Source organism: Zonotrichia albicollis, chromosome 5 (assembly GCF_047830755.1).
Source record: "Zonotrichia albicollis isolate bZonAlb1 chromosome 5, bZonAlb1.hap1, whole genome shotgun sequence".
Lineage (NCBI taxonomy): Eukaryota > Metazoa > Chordata > Aves > Passeriformes > Passerellidae > Zonotrichia > Zonotrichia albicollis.
In genome coordinates this window covers 58,230,881-58,254,280 of record NC_133823.1, presented here as the reverse complement: position 1 = coordinate 58,254,280, position 23,400 = coordinate 58,230,881, and the positions used below count along the sequence as shown (strand labels likewise).

Below are 23,400 nucleotides of genomic sequence, written 5' to 3'. Positions count from 1 at the left end.
TCTTGCACAAGGTGAACTAAAAATAGAACTTGTTTCTCCCCTGGTAGAATAAGGCAACAAACTGTACTGCAGATGTCCAGCTTTCAGATCTGCCGAGTTTTGAAGTCCAGAGCTTTTGACATTTACAGACTCACAGGCTCTCTTAAAATAGTCTTGAAAGTTCAACCAATGACCAAAAGATTTTTTGAATTCCATCTAATACCATGGTAGATTTTCATATAACCAGGCATTTCTTTCAATATTGGTATTAGTAATCTGAGGTAAATAATTATTATGGTTTTAGCTTGCAATGGTGACAACAGATGTGAGCCTAACCACGCAGGGCTACAAGAGCTCTCTCTTGCTCTCACTTTTGTCTCCTTGTCCCTCTTCTGTACCCAGCTGCATTCGTCCTGACCTCTCCCTTTCACTGGGTCAAGTGGGTTTTGGTCTTTCCTGTGGGTGGATTCATCCACTAGCAGGTAAGGCAGATAACACCATTACTTAGTCTTTTTCTTGAGCCAGTGAGCTGAGTCTGTTCAGACAAGCTCTGGTGGTAAATGGTGGCCACACACAGCCAGGAGCCTCAAGACAGAACGGGTGTGAGTGTGTCTAGGGAGGATCTCCCCTTTCTGCTGGTCATACATTGAGAGTCTGTCTAAAACTATTCCAACGAGCTGGATGCTGTGCAATTTGCAATATAGCAAAAGCAATATAGCAATATAGCAAAATTTGCAATACAGCAAAAGCCCCTGCAATTTACCCTACATGCTGCGCCAGAACTGAGGCTCAGTGATTTTCTGTGATGATTATTTGAAATATTTTCTTGCTCAACATCATAGTTAAATTCATAGTTCATAGGCTGCTTGTGGAAGTGGCTTGTTGGTATTGCTTCCCAGGGGAGCACTGGGGCTGTTGGATTATCACCATGCCATGCAAGCTGGACGATACAGCTGATGCTGCTCCTGCACCCACATAGCTTAGCATCACATGCTAGGAACACTTATAGGCAGCTTGTTATAAAGCACTCAAATGGCTGCTCAAATCCATGAGCTGAAGGAGCACATTACATCTGCCAGACTAAAGATTCACTGTGGTGTGACCGTGGTCACAGGGGTTTTTGGAGGAGGCAAGAGATGAGAATGTTGACTCCATGATTAGAAGGTTTGATTTATTATTTTATGATATATATATATATTACATTATAACTATACTAAAAAGAAATAGAAAGGAAAAGGTTCTTCAGAAGGCTAAGCTAAGAATAGAAAAGAGAAGAATGATAACAAAAGGCAGCTCTCTCAGACTCTGACCGAGATAGCTCCGTTTTGATTGGCCATTAATTAAAAACATTCAAGATGGCCCAATCAAAAATCCACCTGTTGCATTCCACAGCAGCAGATAACCATTGTTTACATTCTTTTTCTGGGGCCTCAGCTTCCCAGAAGGGAAAATCCTAAAGAAAGGATTTTTAGTGAAAAAGAAGTCTGCGACACTGTGGGAACTTTTTTAAGCGGGCAGAAGAGGAGCAGTCTTATCCGTGAAATTTTACCTCTGTATAAATGCATATCAGGTGAAATTTGTATTTATTCATATTTTTATCTGAATTTTGCACGAAAAATCCCCAAATGAATAAGAGTATCAGCTCCTGTTCACAGACTTTTTCTACTTTCCTGTGATAGTAAATCTGACCCCTGCTAAGAGGTGAAAACACTTTTCATGGAATAAGAGATGCCTTAAAATCTTTTAACTTCTTTTTTGATGGATTGGTGCAGCCATTTGTGTATACATATAGTGGAAGTTTCATTTACATTTTTAATTCATAATGTTATGTGATTTTTTAGTATATGTTGTTGCTTTACCACAAATAAATAAATAAAGCACTCACTTTGGTACACGTATGAGAATGAATCATCCCAGTCCCCTGATGATGTCAGTGACTCTTTTCTGCACCTGTTGCTATATAACATTATTTTCTTGGCCGTGGGTGTCTTGAAATGTACCTCACTTTCTGGATGACAATTTTCCAGGATTACAGTTTGCATAAAATAAGGAAACAACTTTAAATCATGAAAACTTTCTTATTTTTGACTTTGTGTCATTCTTTATGTCAGTTCTGAAATACATCTCGGTTTATGAAGATGTATAGTCAACACAATCTTCCTCTCCAGGTTTTGCTCCTTCTTTCTCCAAGAAACAAAACCAGAATTGTGCATGAGTTCATGCAGTAGAGCACAGATCTGTGGTAGTTTGTGATTTCTGCTGGTCCCTGGTTTCTGTGCTCATATTTCTCAGTGGGTTGTCATGTTCTGCCACTGACTAAGAAAGTGATTAGAAGAGCAGGGTGCATGGCACAAGGTCCTGGTGTTCCCTGCAGGCTTGACACTGCAAAACATTACAAAATACCAAACAGCATCCATAGCATCCGTAAAGCCTTACCTTTTACAAGCAGTTGTTTGTTTTGTGTTTATCAATATTTCTAGTTGTCTCATACAATCTTCTTTAATGCTTAATGTCTCAGTAAATATAGTAAATATATAAAATATGATTATCTTTCAAGGAGTTATGGTCCTCTCTTTTAAGTCAACATTCAGTGGTATATTGTTTTAACTGCTCATTGTGCTTGGTAAATCCAATCAACCAAGCACTGTCTCTATTCTGTCATTGTACTTTATTCCAGTGGAAAAGTTTAAGTACACATTATTTTTGGGTTGAAAATTTGAGAATATAAACACTACAGAAGCAGCCAATTGATTGAAATGGTGGAATGCTCTGTAACAGAAGAGTTTTTCCCAGGAAAAACCTGCTTGACCTAAAATCACAAAATACATAACTAAAAAAAATAAAAAGGAAGTAAATTAATTAAGTTAATTATGACACTATTTCAATAATGGAAAGATAAAAAACTAATCAGACATGAAGAACAGCTTGTATAAACATAAACCAGGCTATGGTTAACCATTCCTTAACCCTGACTTAAGAGATCCATTATGGGATTCATGGCAGACAGTTAACTAATGCCTAAACCATTCCACAGTAATTTAAAGCTGTGGTGAATGGCATCACTCAACCAAGGAATCACTCTCAGTTCCAACAGTTATTTTTAACTGGTATGAAGTTATGCTAACTCTCTCTGCCCTTTCCCTGCCTAAACTCCACAGGCTAAGCTGTCTTCACTAGCTGTCCTGTTGCTGAAGCCCAGGCCAATAACATTGATTGTTTGGGGTTCCTTTCCTGGAAAAAAAAAATTCCACTGAAGAGCAGTGTCAAATGAATTTGGAGCAATCTCCCTTGGCTGAAGCTGCATTTAATCTCTTTATATTTATTTCCTCACCATCAATTATTTTTACTTTAAAAGTTGTTCAAAAACTGTGTATTAAACTGTGTATTATAAAGACCAATCTAACAGCTAGTAGCTATTCAACTACTTTTTTTTCTGCATTCTCACTGACTAATGATCAGTCAAACTAGGGGAAGGAGCCGAGTTTACACAAAAGGTGAAAATTGACTGGAGTGAACGTGTCCCTACTGAGTGTTGAAGAGGTACTGGCAGGAAGGAGTGAGGTTACTTCTGTACTTCTGGAAGGTTATGTGGCTAAAAAAAAACAAGGCTCTGTATTTGTTTAGTATTTTTACTTCTAAATTGAGGATCAAAAGTGGCAGTGAACTAAAAACTATGCTGGTGACACAATGCTGGGTGGCACTGCCTGTGTAGAGGACGATCAAAATATCATGTGAATGAGATGGATAACTGAGAACTGAAGTAAAAAGAAATGGAAGAAATTTAATAGCAAAATGTTCAAGGTCATGCAGTCACAGCCCAACAGGAACTTCTGCCAAGGACGTCAGCCTATATTTTGGAAACAACTGAAGAGAAGGAAAAGACTTGGGGCTATTCTCTGGCTGTTGGTGAGTAGGAAAATGAAATTCCTTCTGAGCTTTGTTTGTCAGTAATTCCTCTTTCTGTGCCTCTTTTCCCATGTCTCACAAGGCACACATTCCTGTCTCCACACCACAGATTACTGCTTTCTCTCTGGTAGTGATGCAGCAGGATCACTCAACAGGAACACTCTGTAAAGTATGTGAGGAAAAGAGTTGGAAGCTGTTTGAGGTGAAGTAATTGCAAAATGTCAGTGCATATATGGAGGCCATGTCATGGGGGGTGTGTGCACAGCCCTGGTAAAACATGCTCGAGAAAGATTAATGCAAAGTGGAAGAGGTGCCAGGTCAGTAAGTTGGGGGCTCTATTCCAGAACCATCTGTCTCATGGGAAAAAAATATCTGTTACTGTCAGAGTGTAGATTGATTTGCTATGAAAAATTGTTTGCTATGAAGACTGTAATAACAGGGACACGAACTGTGTCTTTGGGGGCTTTCAGTCTCATGTTCCTGGGCAGCAGCAAGTATCTGATTTAGGCAACATGCAGAGGACTGACCTGCAACAAGTACCTAAAAAGAGCATTTGTGCTTTAAAAGTTTAGAGTAGTTTTTTGCTTTGAAATACATATATTTTTCTGCAGACATTGTTTTATGAAGTCCAGGGAACAAGAACTGACTTTGTGAGAACCAGATGAAATGTTTAATATATGGTTTATAGGTAAAATATATAAATATTGATGCAATAATTTTCTATAATCCATGCACTTCTGAATTATTTTTTCCCTACAACATCAGGTGTTTAGGAAATCCGGACAAGCAGTCAATTTAAACAAACTCTCTTCTACAGCTGGGATGGAAGAACAATAGAGCTTAGAGAAAATGAGATGTCTTGATCTGATTCTGACACCCTGCTGCCTCTCTCCCAGCCTCAGCCAGCGACCAGTGTCAGCACTAATGAGGGGGAGACTGCAGCACGGCTGGCTGTAGCTGCTCTTTCTTCTTGCGGCAGTGTGGGTGACCTCCCCGGAGCACACCTCTGAATATGCAAGCTATTAGCTCACGCAGCACTTCTGGGGATTGCAGTCCCAGATAATTTCCTCAGACACTGTGCTCCTGCAGATGAGAAAGAAAGTGGTAGACTGGGCCACCATGGCACATGGAAATGTGGCTGGGAGGAGAGAGCTGGAGAGGAAGATGACAGTCTGGTGTTATTCCAGGAGGCGTGGGGCGCTGAGGGTCAGCATGTGCAATTGTCTTCTTGTATCTCACGATTAAAGCATTTGAAAATTAGTTAAAGACCAGCTATTGAATAGGAAAGGCTGCAAGGGGAAAAGCGTCATTCTTCATTACACAGGCTTGAGATGAGATCCAAATCCAACCTGCCACATGTATTCACCCAGCTGCACATGCTTGCAGCCAGAAGAATGACAGCTTGATACCCACCTACATGTCACTCAGTCTCTTTACCCCAAATAAACTTTTGCTTCTATGGTATCCTTTGCTTCAAAGCAATGCTGACAAGGATTTATTGAATTAACCTAAATGGCTTTAAGCCCCAATTCATGCTGGTGCAGCATGTCTCTATCAGGGGTTTGCACTGGTATAACTAATTGATTTAGCTACAGATGGGAAAATTTTCTTAACAAGAGAAGGCCTAAACTGCTGGCCAGGCTGCCTTTGTTGTTTGCAAGTAATCTCCCTCAGCCTGTTGTTAGCATAAATCTGCTCTATTTTGGATTCCCATAGAGCTAATTTACACAGGAACCACACAATAGTATGGTTTACATTTCTTGCTCCTATTCAAAATGGACTGCAGGATCTGAAAGAAAAAGACTTTTCATGAGTTGTCTGCATTTCTGTGAATATTTCATTTCCTCTGTTTCAGTCCTCAAGTACACTGCGGAAAAGCAATTCATTTGACAAATGAGCTTTTTCTAATTGAGCGCAGAGAGCAGAGGAATCTGTTCTGCTCCCAAAGTGACTGGACACACAGCACCCTTTGAATCCCATTTCTGATACATAGTGTTATATTAACAAATCTGAGAGCTGCTTCCTGTAGCTATCCTGTAATAATCAACATGAATTTTCTTTCATTGATCTCAGGGCTAAGCTTATCTGCTACTGTGTCTGTGTGAGCTCAACTGAAAACCTGTGCACATGTGTGAAACCAACGTGATGAAATCCAACTTGATGTTCACAGAAAGTGTGTGTGTTCTCACCTGATTGAAACTAAATTGAAAATGAAAACAACCTTTTTGGTGGGGAATTAGATATGAGGTCCAGCTTCACATAAATAAAGTTTGGAGTCTTGTTATATATGGGTATAGAACGTGTGACAACTGGATCTTGTTCTTATTTATTTATTTATTGCACACCATATTGATAAACTTTCTTATTTAGTTTTGAAAACACTGATTTCCTCCTTTTTAGACCATTTTTGCACTTTCAGACCTAATAACATTTTCAGAGGAACAGTGCTGAAATCTGGAGACAGTGATACAATGATCTTCAGCAATTGCTATCATTCCTCAAGGTGGGCAACGTCTTAGGAAACATTGTACATGGAATATATGGAACACTGACAGCACATTTGCCTCTATTTGCTACTTCTCCAAACATTCTAGTTTTTTCATTATCAGCTTGAGTGCTCTTCAGTTCTAGTTTTTTTTTATTGTTCCACTAATTGTGAAGTAGAGGTAAAACTTAATGGGCCCAAATGATTCACATTAATGAAAGGAGTATATAAACATTGCAGTCTTTGCACAGCAAGAACCATATTTTCCATGAGAACATTTATGCTCTTCACATATTTGAATGATATCCATTTTGCAGTCTAATCCTACAAAGAAATGGTTGGAATGTGGGGCATTACAGAAACTGATAAAGAGAGATTTGTAGGTGAGTACATCATAATGATATTTTATTTGCCAATATTGTTAACTTATGTGTCTAAAATAGTTTTAAACTATTCATAGTATTGAAGAATAAAGGGTTTTGAAAAGAAAATAAACATAGGTAGGCTTTACCATACTAAGTAATCTTGTTGATGCCTTTAGCTCAAACCAATTCAAAAGAAAACAGTTTCCATAACAGGAACAAATAATTCCTCTCTTTAAATTATATTGTTATGGCCAACTACTTTTTCCTTTTTTACTGTGAAAAGATAGACATGAATAAGTAATGCAATTTTCAAGGAGAGATGTTGCTGCAGCCCAGAAATGTGAACTTATAACACACAATTTTGTGTATGGCAAAGACTTTTGAAAATTAGCTAAGGAACAGTTGCTGAAGAAGGAATTGGGATGTACCTTGACTTACCAGATTGTAACTAAAAGCCCACATATACCTTTTCCAGACATAGTTTTCACACTACTGTTAAATTTTCACACTGCTTTTCCAAATTATTTTTTAAAATTTTTTTGAAGTAGATAATTAAATTAGCTCTGCAATATCAGTCAATAATGGCGGAAACTGCTCACTTATAAGATTGGGATATAAATATCTATTTCATTTTCCATTGCAGGAAGTGTCCTAACATTTCCAACAATGCTGATAATTTTTCAGTGCTTGTGTCATTTGTAGCACAGTTTTTTCTCTGTATTAGGAAAGTTTCTGGCTACTTGACAAAGTGCAAGGCTTAGTTGTGCAACAGCCAGAATTCCAGCATGAAGGAACAGAATTCATGGTAACAGGCATTGCTGTTCCTTATAGACTAAACAGTGCAGTTAGGCTCCGAGGATGGGAGTTATGGCAATCACCATGGTGGTGGAAGATTTAAGGCAGGAACAATATTAGTTGTCAGTTTTCCATCCATCTTTTATGATACTGTGCCTTTTTCAGATTTCCTGCATCTCAGCTGCTTTTGTTTGTTCTCACTTTCTTAATTTCTCCTCATTTCCACATTCTTTGTTTTCCTTAAGCCTCTGCTTTATATACTCAGTGCTGGGTAACACAATGAGGAGACATTCCTGTACATCTCCCACTCTCCCCCTAAGCACCCCACACTCTATTAAACAGTGGTTAAGTCTCATGTGAGTAACAGCTATGTCCTTGAGCAGCCAATACTGATTATATTGATAAAGATTAGTCCATAAATAAAATCAAAAAATCCAAACTCATAAAGCAAAGAGGCTGGAGAGTGGCCCACTCAGTCTGAACTCACCTGCCTCTTTCTCACTTCTGATCTCAGTTAATATGAATTAAACAGGTTGCTGCTTTTCTTCATGTTTTATGTCAATGTCAAGAACTATTAACAATCTCTCTGACTACATCTTTTAGAAGAAATAAGTGACCAATGTAGAAAGGTCACCAAAACGACCCTTTTGGCACCTTAGGCATTTGTGGAGGGAGAGCACAAGATATTATAGAAGGGTATAAGCAGACCAGCTGGAAATTAAGAAGTTGGTTGAGCAGTTGATGTGAGAAGAAGGCATCACAAGAGCAAGAACAGTTCCTGGATGCCTGTGAAATGAGATGAGAAAGCAATTTTCCTCATATATATACTCTCATCCTATGAAGACTTTATGTATTAATTTCATGTCAATGAGTAGCCCTACTGACTTCATTAGACCTACTAATGTGTTCAAGATTAATCACATGCTTAGATTCTCCCCTACTGAAGATATATTTTCAGGAAAAATGTTCTTAGATCACTTTTCACCTTACATTAAGGTACTGCCTCAGATGTGAGACCTATAATACTGCTTACCAGGGTAAACATTGGTGACCCACAAATCACACAAAAATCACCCAGCATTTGACCTGTCTTTGTAGGAACCAGGCCAACAGATGGATTGGCAGTCCTTGGCTGAAGATGCAGCAGCATCACATTGGAGCCAGGGAATAGCAGAAGAGGAAGGGGAAAATAGCACAAAACTGAAAAATTGACTATTTTCAGTAATGAAAATATCTATAGATGATGCCTATATAATGCCTCACTTCTGAGCAGAGCGTAACTGCCCCTCACATTTATCTAAATTTCTTGCTGTTCTTGATGAAGCCAAGCTGAGGCAGGTAGGAGGTGACACCTGGGAGTGTGACCATGCCCTCCTCTGGCACCCACAGCTGCACTCCAAGTAATGGGCACGTGCCTTCCTGCACTGGGGATCACAAATATGGAACCCTCTCCTGACAGAAGTCTTCTGTAACTATTTCTTCAAAGAATTGAGCCAGGTCTCTCTTTCCCCTCAACTTCAGGCAGGGAGAGGTGGTTTCCTGAATTCCTGTTAGGGATCAGAGCACTCTCTGAGGAAGAAAGACCCCAGGCTCAATACCTTCCTCAGCATGAAGTGGTTCAAACACACCTCTCTCTAATTAGTGGGGAATGTGCAAAGAAGCCTCTTGAAATTCCTTTAGAACTTCAGGGTTTGGCTGAAACTCTGTGTCACACTTACCAGAGGTGGTGTGGGCCGGCCTCTCCACAGGTGCTGTGCACTGGCTGAGTGCTGAGTCTTTAACCAGTGGGCTGGTTTGCAAATCTTCCTAAGGACAGGTGGGTGTAGCTGGTGCCTTGGATTGCAGTGGAGTATTTGATAGGAGATAAGCATTCATCGCCCTAGGACAAGCACTTACAAGAGAATCTGGGAAAAGAAATGCTTTGGGAATTTGCAGATGAAGTGGGGATATGACTGATAATTCTTCAGGAAATCTTTCGTAGGTTTAGAGCCCCTAATTTAGAGATGTTGTTGCAGTGGATCTTCCCAACATAAAGCTCAGATGGTCAGAAAAACTGGAAAACTTTGTTTAAATGAAAATGTTTTTAATTCATTCCCCCCTCTTCTTCTTTACTTTTTACATCTTCTTATGAATTTGAATTCTTTCACAGAATTTGTCTCTGGAGAGTTTCTCTATCTCTCTCGTTAGGTTTCTCAGATTCAGAGAGAAACATAAAGACTGTTTTAACTTCTACCCTGGGATTAATAGAATCAAGCCTGTCTAGCTGCTGGGTAAATCAGAACAATTTCCCTCTCTGCCAAAAGCCAGTGGCTTGTCACAGACCTGCCCAAGTCCCTTCATTAAATGTGGCTTGCAGTTCATGCTGTGTACTGGTAGCAGTTAGCTGAGGGAAGAGAGATACAAATAATGACCAAAAGGTTAAGTAAGACCCCTTCCAAACATCTTTCAACCTCATCCCCAATCTGAGAGCAGATCTGCTTTGCTGATTGTGAATGTTACATTATTTGGATGGACTCTTTAAACCCTACCATTTTTGGCATTTAAAAGTAAAAGAATAAACAGAAACACATCTGGTTTGCAAATGTGCATGCCATATTTGAGCTTTATGCAATTTCAAATTAGTTTTTAAACATTGAAAATCAGGGTTCATAAGGGAAATGCCTACTCAGCTGATTGTAGTGCAACTGGTGCAGCTATAACACGCACCAGACACTCCTGGAATAGCAGATCCCTGGGTATGGCTGCACAGACACAGGCAGAAAGAAAAGGCAGATGGTGTACTTAACTGCACTTAAAATGATTGTGTGTGTGTCAATAACAAATGCCCAAATTGGATTGTGCCATAAAAATCAACTATATGTGCAGGCTGGTAGAACAAATGCAGTCCTATAGGGAAAAAAAAAGTGGATTCCAGAACTCTAAAGATGTTTACTAGGATGATCAGTTATTTTCTACTTGCTGTAGGTTTTTAAAGCCTTAAACATTAAATAATTAACGACACAATAACAAAAATAAATAAATCATAAGGATAATTCTTACAAATAAAAAACCTTTTGCTATTATTTATAGCAAATATTCTTAAAAATACAAATTATGTCTCCTCTCACATTGCTAGCAAAAGTTGCTGCCTCCTACATTCTCAAAATACCTGCCTTCCTTGAACTCCATGATGAAATTTTGGTAGGGTCAGCTGAGTTCATAATTTCAAGGTAGATTAAGTTGTTTATGGGTGAAAGTTAGGCCTTGTAGTAATCGATGGAGTCTTTACTGTCAACCACAGAATCATACAAACAAATAGACATTTCATATAGGACCTTAAAATAAATAAATTTTACTTTTCTCTATGCAATTTAATGTTCTAACAGTTTCTCAGTTTTTGGGAATGAATTTGCTCAACTCAGTTAAATAACACCACTAAAGAAAGTAATTCCTTGTAATTCCTCTGTATGTTCACTCCTCTCTATTCCCCCTCTCTGTAATGTAGAGAGTGTGAACCCCTTACACTGAATGTTATTCACTGTTAGCAACCTTACCAGTTTCAGCAGGAAAGATGTTGGTGTATTCTGAGAATCAGTTTGAGTAAAGTTAGTAAAAATTGGGTGTAAACCAGCAACAAATTCTGTCAAACTTAATTGTATTAATCAAATTTGTGTGGATACCTTACTTGTTCACACTGAGTTGCTCAGTATGCAACGGTACTAGCCCAAACACGTTGGCTAAGGACAATTTATGATGTGCTTCCTCTCATGGTCTTTCTCTCCACATGGAGAGCCATGCTGACATATCATCCTAATGCATCCATTTCTGGAACGAGCAGAGCTTCCTCTAGCAGGAGTAATAGCAGCTTAGGTTTATGATGACACTCATAGAGTTTAGGCTCTCAAATCTCTAAAGTACTTTTGAAAATTGTATGCAATATTTATTACCCCTCCAAAATTGCAATTCAGTGGAGTAGCAGAAGAGAATTGGACTGCCTTTCATTACAGTTTCCTGACCTTTTGTCTAATGTAAAACTCTATTTTTAATGGCTGGTGTCTTTGCCAAACCCTAAGAATTGCCTTGTACAGCCCTAAATATGCCCCAGTGGGTGTGAGCATTATGACATTGTCTAATTACACAGTCACATTTGAATTTAGTTCTAAACTATTTGTGCTTCGGTCTGTGCATAGGACAGAAGGAGCTTAACTGAAAAGCAAATATTCAATTTTAGTTCTCTTCCTATTGCTCAATATGTCCCCCATGCCTTATTTACTGCACAGTATCCAAACCTTGCTATGAAGACAATTACTGTGTCCCTTCCAGGTTTTTCTATGGTGCCTGTTGCTATAGTACCTGAACATTTTACAAACTTTAATGAATTTATATGCACAAAACCCCTCTGAGGTGAGGAGTAGCATTATTCCATTTTGCAAGTGCTGAACTAAGACCAGAGAGTTGAAAATAATCCCCCCAGTCCTCTAAGTTTTGAGGTTATGAGTTGTGAATTTTTGGTGTGCCACTTTATACATTCTAAATTGCACTGCACTGCTTGTGTGCGAGAGTTATCGAATCAGTCACTCAGGAAATCAGGGGCGCACAAATAACGCAAACAGAGGGCTGGAATAAATCACTTGCTCACTTCATATGACAGTGACATAAATCCAGCTTTCCAGACCATTGTTCCATTGTCTTAACTGGAGACCACCTTTCTCTTCCTGAAATCCTTGCCCAAGTAACCACTTTTTACAGCCAATATGCATAGGATCTATAGGCAATATGCTTCTCTCTACATCAAGGCAGGTTTAATCCTTCTCCCAGCAGAGCAGAAGGAAGCACTGCCAGCTCTGCAGGTCAGCCAATGATGGCATTATTTGAGGAGAGCTCAGCAAGGACAAGGCTGTGGCAGAGATGGTAAATAAGTGTTTTGCTCTGATGCTCACTGAAGGAATACTGAGGGGAGCCCCAAACCCTCTGAGAGGACTCAGCAAGAGATTGCCTGAAACAGAAGAAACTGTGGAAGAAGTAATTCAGTAAAGAGTTAGAATAAACACTAAGAAATCACTGAGACTCTATGATATTCCCCCAAGAGCCTTTAGAGAATTAAAGGATGAAATAGTTGAATTATTGATGGTGGTGTGTAAACTTTACCATAAGGTTTCACTCATTTTTGAGAAGGGGAGAGTGGTAAATGTGGCACAAAATTTTAAAGAGTTTTCTAGGGAAGATCTCCAACCCTGTGAGCCCTATGCCTTCGCTTGATAAATTAGCAGAAGACATGATTAAATATGGAATTAGTGGAAATCAGGATAAATGTGACTTACTGGAAAGACAAAGCATGGTTTCTATAAAGGCTAGTCCTGGCCTTTAAACACAATGCAAAACACTTGAGAGGACAATGAGCACATCGTTAAGGATGACCCTGAATTTTTGGACGAAATCCCTCACCATAGAATTTTAAAGAATGAAATTGCCATGGCATAAGAAACAAGGTCCTATCTTGGATGGATACTAATCACAGAAACATAAACAGAAGGCAGGACTAAATCTTTGGTTTTCAGGAATGAAATGAGGGCTCTTCTAAGAACTGTGCTATACATGTCTGTGAGTGACATGGCACAGCAAACACGGAGGTGACAAAAATAGCTGAGCTGGGGGAGTCAGTGTCCAGGCTGACTCTAAAAAATTGCAGAATGGCCTTATGAGACTAGAAAGCAAGATAGAAGTAAAAATTCTATACAGATAAAGTGGTGCAGACAGAAAATAATAATCCTAAATTTGCATACTAAATAATATCCTCTGACTTGCCTATTATTACTAAAGAGTGAGACCTTGAGTCTTGTCACAGAGAGTTCCAGAAAAACACCAGCTCACTGCTCAGCAGCTGTCAGAGAAAAAGGATGGATTTCAAGGGGAAATTAGAAAAGGAGTGAAAAGCAAACAGGAAAACAACACTACAGTTCTTTGGCTATGGTCCAACTTCCCCCTGAATACTCTGTACCATTCTTGTCCTCTTCTTCCAGAAGCATATGGTGACACAGAGAAAAATCTGAAGAAGGGAATTATGAGTGACAAGTATTGTGCGGCAGTGTCTGTACCAGGAAAAGTAAAACACAGTGGTCTTCTTACTGGAAGAGTAAAACACAGTGGTCTTCTTACTGAAAAGAGAGGACCTACATGTGGGGAAAGAGGCACCTTGAAAGTTCATGAATGCTGTAGGAAAGGTACAACCAGGGACTGAGTGCTCACTCTCTCTTCCTGTACAGGGACCAAGGGGTCGTGACATGTTTTCACCTGTTGGTAACAGACCTGTAAAGCTCCTCAGTGAACAATGCTGTGTGCCTCAGCAGCCTCAAGAGAAGACTGGGGAAGCACTTGGAAGAGGCTTGTGCTGTGGGTGAGAGGAAAGCCACATCAGGTGTGGGGATTGACCCTTGCTGAGGATTCCAGAGGTGAGAGAGTGCTGTGGGAGAGGCAGGCTGTTCTCACCCTGCCTGGGGCTCCTCCAGCCCCAGCACCCTCAGCTAGAAGCAGGGAACCAGGCTGGCAGGACCCTGCTCCACAGCTGCACCCCTGCTCTGGTGCCTTGTCGTGCTGTGAAGACTCAACAGCTATGTGGTCAGGTATTACAAGGCAAGGAAGGTGAATTAGGTCATATCCTCTCTTCTGATTATAGGACAAAAAACTGTCTGATTGCAGCATCTTGGGACTGTTACAAAACAGGCTTGCAAAATCAATGCCTCATTATATTTTGAAAATGAGCTGAGGCTGAGAAATGAAACCCACACAGAGATGATAGAGCTGATGAGACCATTTTGAATTTTCTGTTTGAATGAAATACAATGAAAGTTGGGGATCTGTTAAGGGTACTACTGCATTTGGGAAATTCTCACATCCACACTGCACACAAGGCACAGTGGGAACAGACACAGAGCCAAGAGAGAAAGTAGACATCAATCATTAGCAGTAAGTAAATTGGACCTGGCACCTTAAGTGCCTTAAATGTTAGAAGTTACCCCTGAAATAGTATCCTGATTCTTAAAGGAAGATAGTGAATTACTTGCTGAGCAAATGGATGACATAATCAAAATGATGAACGTTGCCAAATCCTGAAGAAAGGGTAGAGCCTGGGAATAAAGAGTTACGAGAGAGGGCAGGAGTGAATTGCCAGTTAACAAACAAACATCATACAAAACACAAGCAATGTAAGCACAGCTGTAAAGAACAGTCCTTATTTTGGGACATTCTTAGTTGAGCATAGTAAGTGAAATCACCGTTCTCAGGCAATTCACCTTATATCAATGTTGCTGTTATCACTTGTGTATGCATGGACAGACATGAACCCAAATAACTAATAATATAGAACAATCCTCCCTCTTAAAATGGAGATGAAATTAAACAAGATATATTTTCCTTTAAAAGAATCTCTTGCTATTATCTTCAGAGTGTTTTTCTGATAGTGAAATGAGTGATAAGATGGTTCTAGAGGAAAAGGAAAGCCTTTTAATTTACTAAGGAAAAACCCCAGAAGGCTGCTGTGACTGACAATATTAAAACTTACTCTTCTGTAATTGACTTGTGTCTAATCTAAGTTTTTTTCTCAGCATTAATGTTGGTCCTGACAGTGAAACAATATTACTGATTCCAAGAAATATCAAAGATCTGATTTTTTTGAAGTAAAATAAACTGGATGGCTGGGAGGCAAAAAAAAGAATTTTTCTTGTACCATGAGTAAGCCAGTATGGATATTTTAAAGTCACTTTTGAGACTGACCTCAGGTTGCCCCACAGGAGTGTGATTGACCTCAATTTGAAGATTGACCTCAGGCTGCTGTCCTGTTCTATTTAACAGTGCATGGCTGCACCAAAACAATTAATTTGCAATGCAGAGGTCTAACAAGAACTGGTCTGCAGATAACTCCTCTCTTCTGGGTTTATTCCTCCTTCTTGCACTAAAAACAAGGGGAGGAAAAGAGCAAAATGGCCTTGTGTTGGAAGCAGGGAATTTTGGCACAGGAGTAGACAGATATCTGCCAAACACTTTGAAATATTTGAGGTAGAGCAAGTCGGTGAAGAGCTGACTTTGCAGTCCCTTGCTGGTCACTGTGAAATGGTGAAGCTTTTGTAGATAACTGGCTTTTCCAGATGGTGAACAAGTCCTAAGACTGAGAGTCATTAGACATAGAACAATAATATCTTGCAGAGGAGATCATGTTTTGTCAGATATATTGACTAGGAAGACTGCTTTTTCTCACACCCATCATTATGAAAATCATATTGATTTATTTTGCATTCATCAAAGGAATCTAAGGTTTTTAAATTACTAAAATTAGATATTTATGCCAATTTCACACACAGGCATGAGAGTTACAGTTTTTGAAGCTGAAATTTTGATAGCAGTGAATTTCAAACTTCCTACAGGTAGTATAACTAGCTTAAATTAATACTCTTTTTCCACTCAGTAAGGAGTCTGTACACTCAGGATGGTGGTTAACATTGCTTTACAATATAGATAAACAAAAACAGAAGAGTAGGCAGAGCATCAATTTTCATTGCACTGATTCAGGGGTGTGTGAAAGTTCTGCAAGCACTTCTGGTTTTAATAATTGTGGCATTTATGAAGTGGATATCCACCTGCAGCAACCTTCAGATAGTTTTTGTTACTTCTTCTTGCCACTGTTATTCTATAGAATGCCAAAATTAGGCTGAGTAGTCCCTTTACTGAATGTTGCAAACTCAAGTATAAAACTTATGCATTGTATCTTTATGCAAAGTGGAAGCTAATTTGCTCTTACACTCTGCAAAGCATTATCCTCAATACTTTTAGTTTAAGAAAAGTTTCAGATTTCAGGGTTTTTTTAGATACCTATTTTTAGATGCCTGATTTTCTTGTTTGGTAGAATTTTAAAATTTTTTTTCCTGACCTAAAATAATATATCTCTGGGAAGAGAAGTTTTTACATATTAATGAGGATTATACTGTTTTAGACCTCGCACGGAAGCCTTCAACCACCATTAAGGTGTTGCAGGATGAATGTGGCTTTTCTAAATCAATGAGAGGTTCTTATTCACCTTCTACATGATGCTTATGCAAAATGTAAGAGTTCTTTTAGAGGACAGACCTTAAAGGTAAGATCTTTACACCCTGATCAAAACTTACAGTTTCCACTGTGTAGAAACATCAACAACTTGAACAGTATTTAAGTTCCATTTTAGAATGAAAATTTGCATTTCACAAAATTTCTTTTTCTAATATGACGCTCTCTTGAAAAACTTCTCATGTTATTCATCTCTACCTTGTTAGACTATCGTGACATTCTTCATTTCTGTTTGCAAGTGTCCTAATTATTCTTTCATTCAGGTGCAGTGTGCTCATTGAGAGGGCGAAAGACAGTGAGGGAACAGTGAGGTCGCCTCTATGCACTAGTAGTGGAATTGTGAAATGGCTGCTCTGAGAGGAATTAGATATTTAATGCAAAGAAAGCGCCTATATCTGAGGATTGAAGTGGAGATCATCAACTTCCATCATCACAGAATCATGCACAAAAGCACTCAGGCAACTAGACCTTAGATTTTACTTTTTCCTTGACATAAACTATGGTTTGGACAGCCTGATGGAACTGAGCAGGCTGGTGTAAATTTATTCCTTTATGCTTTACAGGGAACTTCGAAGTAATAGCTGAAAACTAAAGGTTACAAAACCTGTTATAGAAAAAGCCCTATATAACTTAGGTGTTTGTTGCACCTTCTGAAGTGACTTGGGCAGATCTTTAAAGGGATTTAAATGTTGACAATGTTAAGGGATTTTCATACCAAGGCATTTTAAAAATTCTTCCAAGTACTCCTCTGTATCTTTAGCAATGGAAACGGTATCACAGAAACTCTTAAAGACATAATTAGCTTGCACAGCAGGTAGGTGAGATTCATTCACTTCTGAAAGTGGACCCAAGTTTTCTAATTCACACACTTTTGAAATGTGATTTATTTTTTCCTTCAACTGTCCCTTGTACTTATCATGGTCTATGTATAAACTTAAAAATGAAAGAATTTATAGCACAGTTATAGCACAAATCCAACTTGTTTGATTTCTAGCCTCTGTGTAAAAGCTGAATAACATTTCTAACATTTGGAAGTTGGGATATAGGGATCACATTTTATTTATCTACCTGTGCCTTTTGAAAAACAGCTATTCCTTTTTATTGAAATACATAATCTTTGTATACCAGACATCAGCGCTGTGGAATGTCATCTGTCCCCATTCCTTTGTATTATAAATCCTTGTGCATTGCAAAACCAGTTAGATTAAAGAGCAGAAACAGCAAAAGACAATGAAGAAATTGTAAATTTGTATCTCTGTGTGTGGGCCTGATTCTCTCTTGTTTATAGTGGCAGAAAAACATGACTCTGATGATGAAAATGAGAGCATTTTGCAATAAATTCTGTGTCACTGAAAACTTGTTATGAGCCTGGCCAGATGCTGCTGCCAGCACTGGGATCATGGTCTTGGGCTTTTTGTATCATTGCAATTATTTGTATCATTGTTACCATTAACGCCAGTTGTTAATTGCTACAATGACACAAATATAAAAGAGATTTCGATCTATAAGCCTCTATAAAATATACTTTCTTACATCAGAAGTTTGTCTACAAGGTAGTCTGTAGGAGGGTAAGAACTCTTTCATACATTGTTCACTTTATTCTTCCCCAATTTTATGTGGGAAAAGAACAAACTTGAGTTGCATAGCATGAAGAATGAGCTTCCCACCTCTTCTAGTCAAAAGCAGGTTGTGTAAAGTTGGCTTTGGTGTTTTCCTAACAATAGCTACTGGACAGACTGGCTGAAACCACTGGCAAAATACTGCATGCACACACTAGGAATAAATAAACATCATGTCTTATCTGCACAGAAGGCTCTGCTATTCATTTTTATAGCTCTGTCTTTGATATGAGTTGCTTAGGTGAATTGCACGACAGAAGTATGAGCTTTGCAAGGATGGGTAAACTGGGCCCTACGTATTTGAAGTAGCAAACTTAGCTAACCCCTTCATCAACTGAACACAAAAGAAATATAATTATGATGGGAGGAGGAGTTTTTCATATTGTAACTTCATCTGGCCTTGTACCTGCTTAATTGTGAGTCCCCTACAAGCTCTTTTCAGGCAAATTCATCTCTTTCCATATGTTTTTTAGATGCTGCAATATGAATTATACTTATTATGGAAATGACAGCCAAATCTATTTTGCTCTGACAAGTAATATGCCAAGACAGCCTCTGTTCTGTCAGCAAGCATTGCCAAAGTACAAATGCATATGGCAGCAAACCTTTTTCAAGTTAAAACAGAAATGCTAAAAACTGACTTTGCTAATTTATCAAAACTGCTTCCTGGCTCTCACAGGATTTCTTCTGGCAGCTGTAAGACATCCTTCTCCAATGCAACTGGAAACATTTTGCAGCTAAGCCAATATTTTCATTCACAATTCATGTTAACACTGGACCTGAACATTGCAAGGTGCTGAATCTGTTAATGGGGAGGCAACCAACACTTTCCAACAAAGAAATCATGATCCTACTCTAGTGGTTTGCTGCCATTGCACAGGACTGTGTAAAATTACTTCTAGCTATAAAAAATGGTTCAACATACTGCTAAACGAATTTAGGCACTTTGTCCTCATTCTTCCCTCTCATTGCATATAAATGGACCTGTGAAGTCAGAACAGAGAAAGATAAGCCCCAACTCATTTTTTTTTCTACAGAATTTTAAAAAAATTAGCTTTCCTCTCTGTTCTTCCTGCAGAAGCTCAGGTGCCCAGTATTCCTCTGGTAATGTCAATAGCCTTAGGGCTTGCTACACCACACAGGAGAGCTGCTTTGCTCCTTTTCTGCTCAAACATGTATTCTTGTTTTGCTTTTCAGGATAGCAGAGCTCCATGCCATTGTCCTTTAACCAGTGGAGAAATATCACTGAGCAGTTCCATGTTTTATGAGCCTGATTTGGAGAAGGAACTGTGTGCTTTACATCTTCAGGAGTTATGTACTGTGTCATTTGTTAACTGATTTCACTGATAAAGCTCTTCAGTGACTTTAGACATTTATGAATGCTGCTGTCCTGTCTCTTACCTTTGCTAGCTCTGCTCAGTACACAAAGACCCCTTTTTATAGTTATTGTATTGGTTTCTGCTGTACAGTGACTCATTTAGTAGATGACACTCTCATTTTGTGTAGTGTAAGCATCCTGCTGGATAAGGCTTGTTTTTGAAGGTGAATGAATCCTGAATTTCTTTGGCGGAGTAGCAGTGACACCTCTGATAGATGAAGACACTGTAATCTCATAAGGGATATGGCAATGAAGGTTTCAGTTACTCTCTCCCTATTCTAAAGTTCCTTGCATAAGAATGGAAAAGCCTCTTCAGTCACACAAAACATTAAGTCTTTTTTTGACATTTTTAAAAGGAATGCCTTTTAAGTACTAATGATCATAACCCTAATCTTTCACTAGTATAAATCATTATAGACTTTATTGGCTTCAAAAATTATACTGACTCGCACTAGTTAAATGTTTAGACAAGGCCTCTAGGGCATAGCCATTAGAAAACAGCAAATTTCAATGGGTTTTATTAATTTGGGTCATGAACTGACAGTTTTTCTGTGTCACCATGAAATATACATCTCTGAGATCTTGACACTAGCAAAATTAGTCATATTGGATTCTGGTACAGGAATTTCTTCAGAGAGGGCCTGATCCCTCCAATTTTTCATCCCCTCAGGAATTTGTAGTTACATACCTAATGACTTTGTGTTTTGAGAATAGAATTATCTCTGCTGTTTCTCAGAAAATTCAACATTGACTTTTTTCCCCACTCACGTTTAAGCTTCAAGCATGTCCTGTTTGAAATTAGTGACTCTCCTTGGCATCAGGGAAGAGCAGGGCTGAGTCAGCTGACAGCTCTGTTTTGAGCTGCTCCTGCAGGAATGCAGCAGATGAACACACACAGAGTTGTATCTCTAGAGTGGAGAGTCCCTAAATTGGAAAGGTCTGCCCCTGCATCTGGCCATCTACTTGGCAGACACAACAGTGCTAAGTTTAGCTTTGTATCGATTGTAATTTGCCGTGGATGCTGCTCAGGGATGAAGATCTAGAAACGGAAGATTATAATGTATCATTGCATTTACTGTATTGATATTATTGCAAATCGTTCCCTAATTTCTGCAGAAATATTTTGGGCACAGCCATATGAATATACTAAATATAACAGCCTTGTTTCATCATTTGGAGAACCAGAAAAGTGTTAGATTTCATACTGTGTAATAGAGTTAATCCATTTCATAAGTTGGGAATTGTTTAAGATCTGTCTGAAAATTTTTCTAACTGCATTTTGCATTAACCAATGTCTGCAAATTTGTAATAACAGATTTGGAAAGTGACTGCTGATAAGAAAAGAAGAGTTACAAAGCATTGAAGAAAAATCTGAAAATGCCAAAGTAATTAACTTTCACTAAGTAAAAACTAAATTTCCAAAGGCTTGTGGAAAACAGCCATTGTTTCCAGGCTTTCCAGCGGCTCTCCAGCTATACATCTTCCCAGAGCATTTAATCTTAAGACCTGGACTGTAGGGTGTGAAGGAGGAACTGGGAGTAGCTGCTAAGGTGTATGAACCAGCTGGAGACACCCAGGCTGAAGAAACCTACAAAGGAAGTCTTTGCAAAGGAAGGAACAGCCAGCCTGGCCTTTCCCTGTTGTTTTGCTTAAAAATGTAAAATTCTGTCTTCTCTTTTTGGGTACCACCATAAAATGATGGCAAGGCTGGGGTTAGCCTCTTCAACTTCATTGCAGAACAATTAATCCAGGTGTGGATATGAACCCTATTGCACACATTTGAAAATGTACACAGATCAAAACTGGAAACCATATTGAGTATAGAGGGACATATGAAGTACTTAGGTGTTGCTGTTTTGCCTGGACATAGCATATTAAAAACTGGAATAAATTTACCAAAGATGCAGAACAGATTTACAACTCCTATCGAAACAAAACATAAGAAGCTAAACTAAGCACTACCAAGTACCAGTCCCATTTTGAAAAAAATTTTCTAAACCATGTTTATTGTGTTTGCCAGACAAGTAGCCATAGGCAAGGATCAGAATCACTGTCCTTCACAGTTCCAGCTAACTACAAACCAGGGAAGTCTAAGGCACTCACTGTTTTATACACACTGTACCCTGGAGCACACTGTACACATTTACCTGAAATGGTGTCAAGTGCTTCAGCCCTCCGTACGCAGCGGTATAACCACACCTGCACAACACTGCAACATTGCAATTAGTCCTTCTGGTGCTGGTCAGGCATGAGCTGCCCCTGGTAAATCCATGTTGGCTCTTCCTGCTCACTTTGTGGTGCTCTGTGTGTTTGGGTATAGCTCCCAGGAGAATTTGGTCCCACTGCTTTCCTAAAACCTGCTGTGGTTAGGATGACTCTTGTCCCTCAGAGTCTCCTCTTTGCCTTTGTGAAATAGACGTGCGGTGTTGGCCTTATCCCAGACATCAGGAACTTCCTCTGAGTGCCATAACCTTCCAAAGACGGCAGAGTGACCTTGCAATGACATTGGCCAGTTCCCATGGCACCACTGGCACCCGCTGTATCCCATCCCATCCAATTTGTTAAAGTGGTCGCTACCTTTCTGTATTTCATGTCATGCCTCACTGCTGAGGTCTTACACAAGGCTTAACAAGCCGTGCATGTGCACATTTTATTGGTAAAAGCTGAGGCAGAGAAAGCACTATCTTTTTTTTTTTTTTTGCTGTCACTAGGGCCCCAGCCCCACAGCATGCTCCTGTTTTCCTTTGCTTTACTTTTGCTGATAATGTGCTGTAGAAGCTTTCCTTCTCATCTTTCAGATCACTTGCTAGTTTCAACTGCAGCTGAGCTTTGGCCTTCCTAATTGCTTCCCTGAAGGCTTGGACAATGCCTTGATACTCCACCTGGCTTGCCCACTCCTTCTTCCATGTGACATAGATCCTAGGACTTGTAAAGCCAATAAAACTTAGTGCTGTGCACTGCACTTCTTTTCCTCCTAGTACCATTTGCTAGGATCAGCTCCAGTCATCTCTGGCCACTCCATACATCAGTTTAATGGCTGTCGTCTTGTGATCACTGCCACTCGGTGACCAACCTCTACAGAACACCCCATTTTAACTTCTTATGGTAGCCTAGAAACTAGGAGATAGAGTAAATAGTTGTTTTCCTTATGATAAACAGAAAATCCCTAGTTGGAAAACAGTGGATTAGTAGTACAACTGTACTGAATGACTGTTGTGTATCTTTTATGTGGCCAGCTCTTCACAGATGTTTGGGCCAAATGATGCCTAGTTCTTCAGCTGAAACAAGGATAAACTGGTGTTTCCATGAAAGGAAATATAAAGGTGTGCATCTAGCACATTTACATCTAGGATTATACCAAATGAGACTGGCAAAACATGCAGCATTCCTGTTCCAGATGTTAGCCAGAGTAATGCATCAGACAGAGTAAGGCTTTCTTTCCTCCTAATGATGTTCAAGCATAAACAAAGAGTCTAAAGTGTTTGCAAGCTACCATAATGGAAACCCACTGTGTTATTTCAGAAGGGATAAATAGACCAAGATGCCCATATATGAAGGTGAGAAAGAAGAAACTTTCAGAGACATAAATTAACCGAGCTTTGTGGAACATGGTTTTGCAATAAAATGTTTCCACCCTCCCCCATTTTTACAGGGTTTTTACACTCAGATAATGTAGATGCTTAAGGTACAATTATAACATCTTCAGAGGATTGTTAGATTATATGAAAGAGGAAATAGTAATATACGTACAGAGAGATACTGAGAAAGAGAGTATGTGGTTTGAGTCAGAAATCCTCTGAT

General features: G+C 39.2%; 1 long non-coding RNA gene across 5 annotated transcripts in view; it reads left to right on the top strand.

The window, feature by feature from the left end:
• Positions 1–3,129: 3,129 nt before the first annotated feature.
• Positions 3,130–23,400, top strand: part of LOC141729188 (uncharacterized) — a 194,724-nt gene continuing 174,453 nt past the window's right edge. For all 5 annotated transcript variants that reach the window (XR_012580519.1, XR_012580513.1, XR_012580516.1 and 2 more), the window contains exon 1: positions 3,130–3,885. This is a non-coding gene — a long non-coding RNA (uncharacterized LOC141729188). The remainder of the gene's footprint in view (positions 3,886–23,400) is intronic.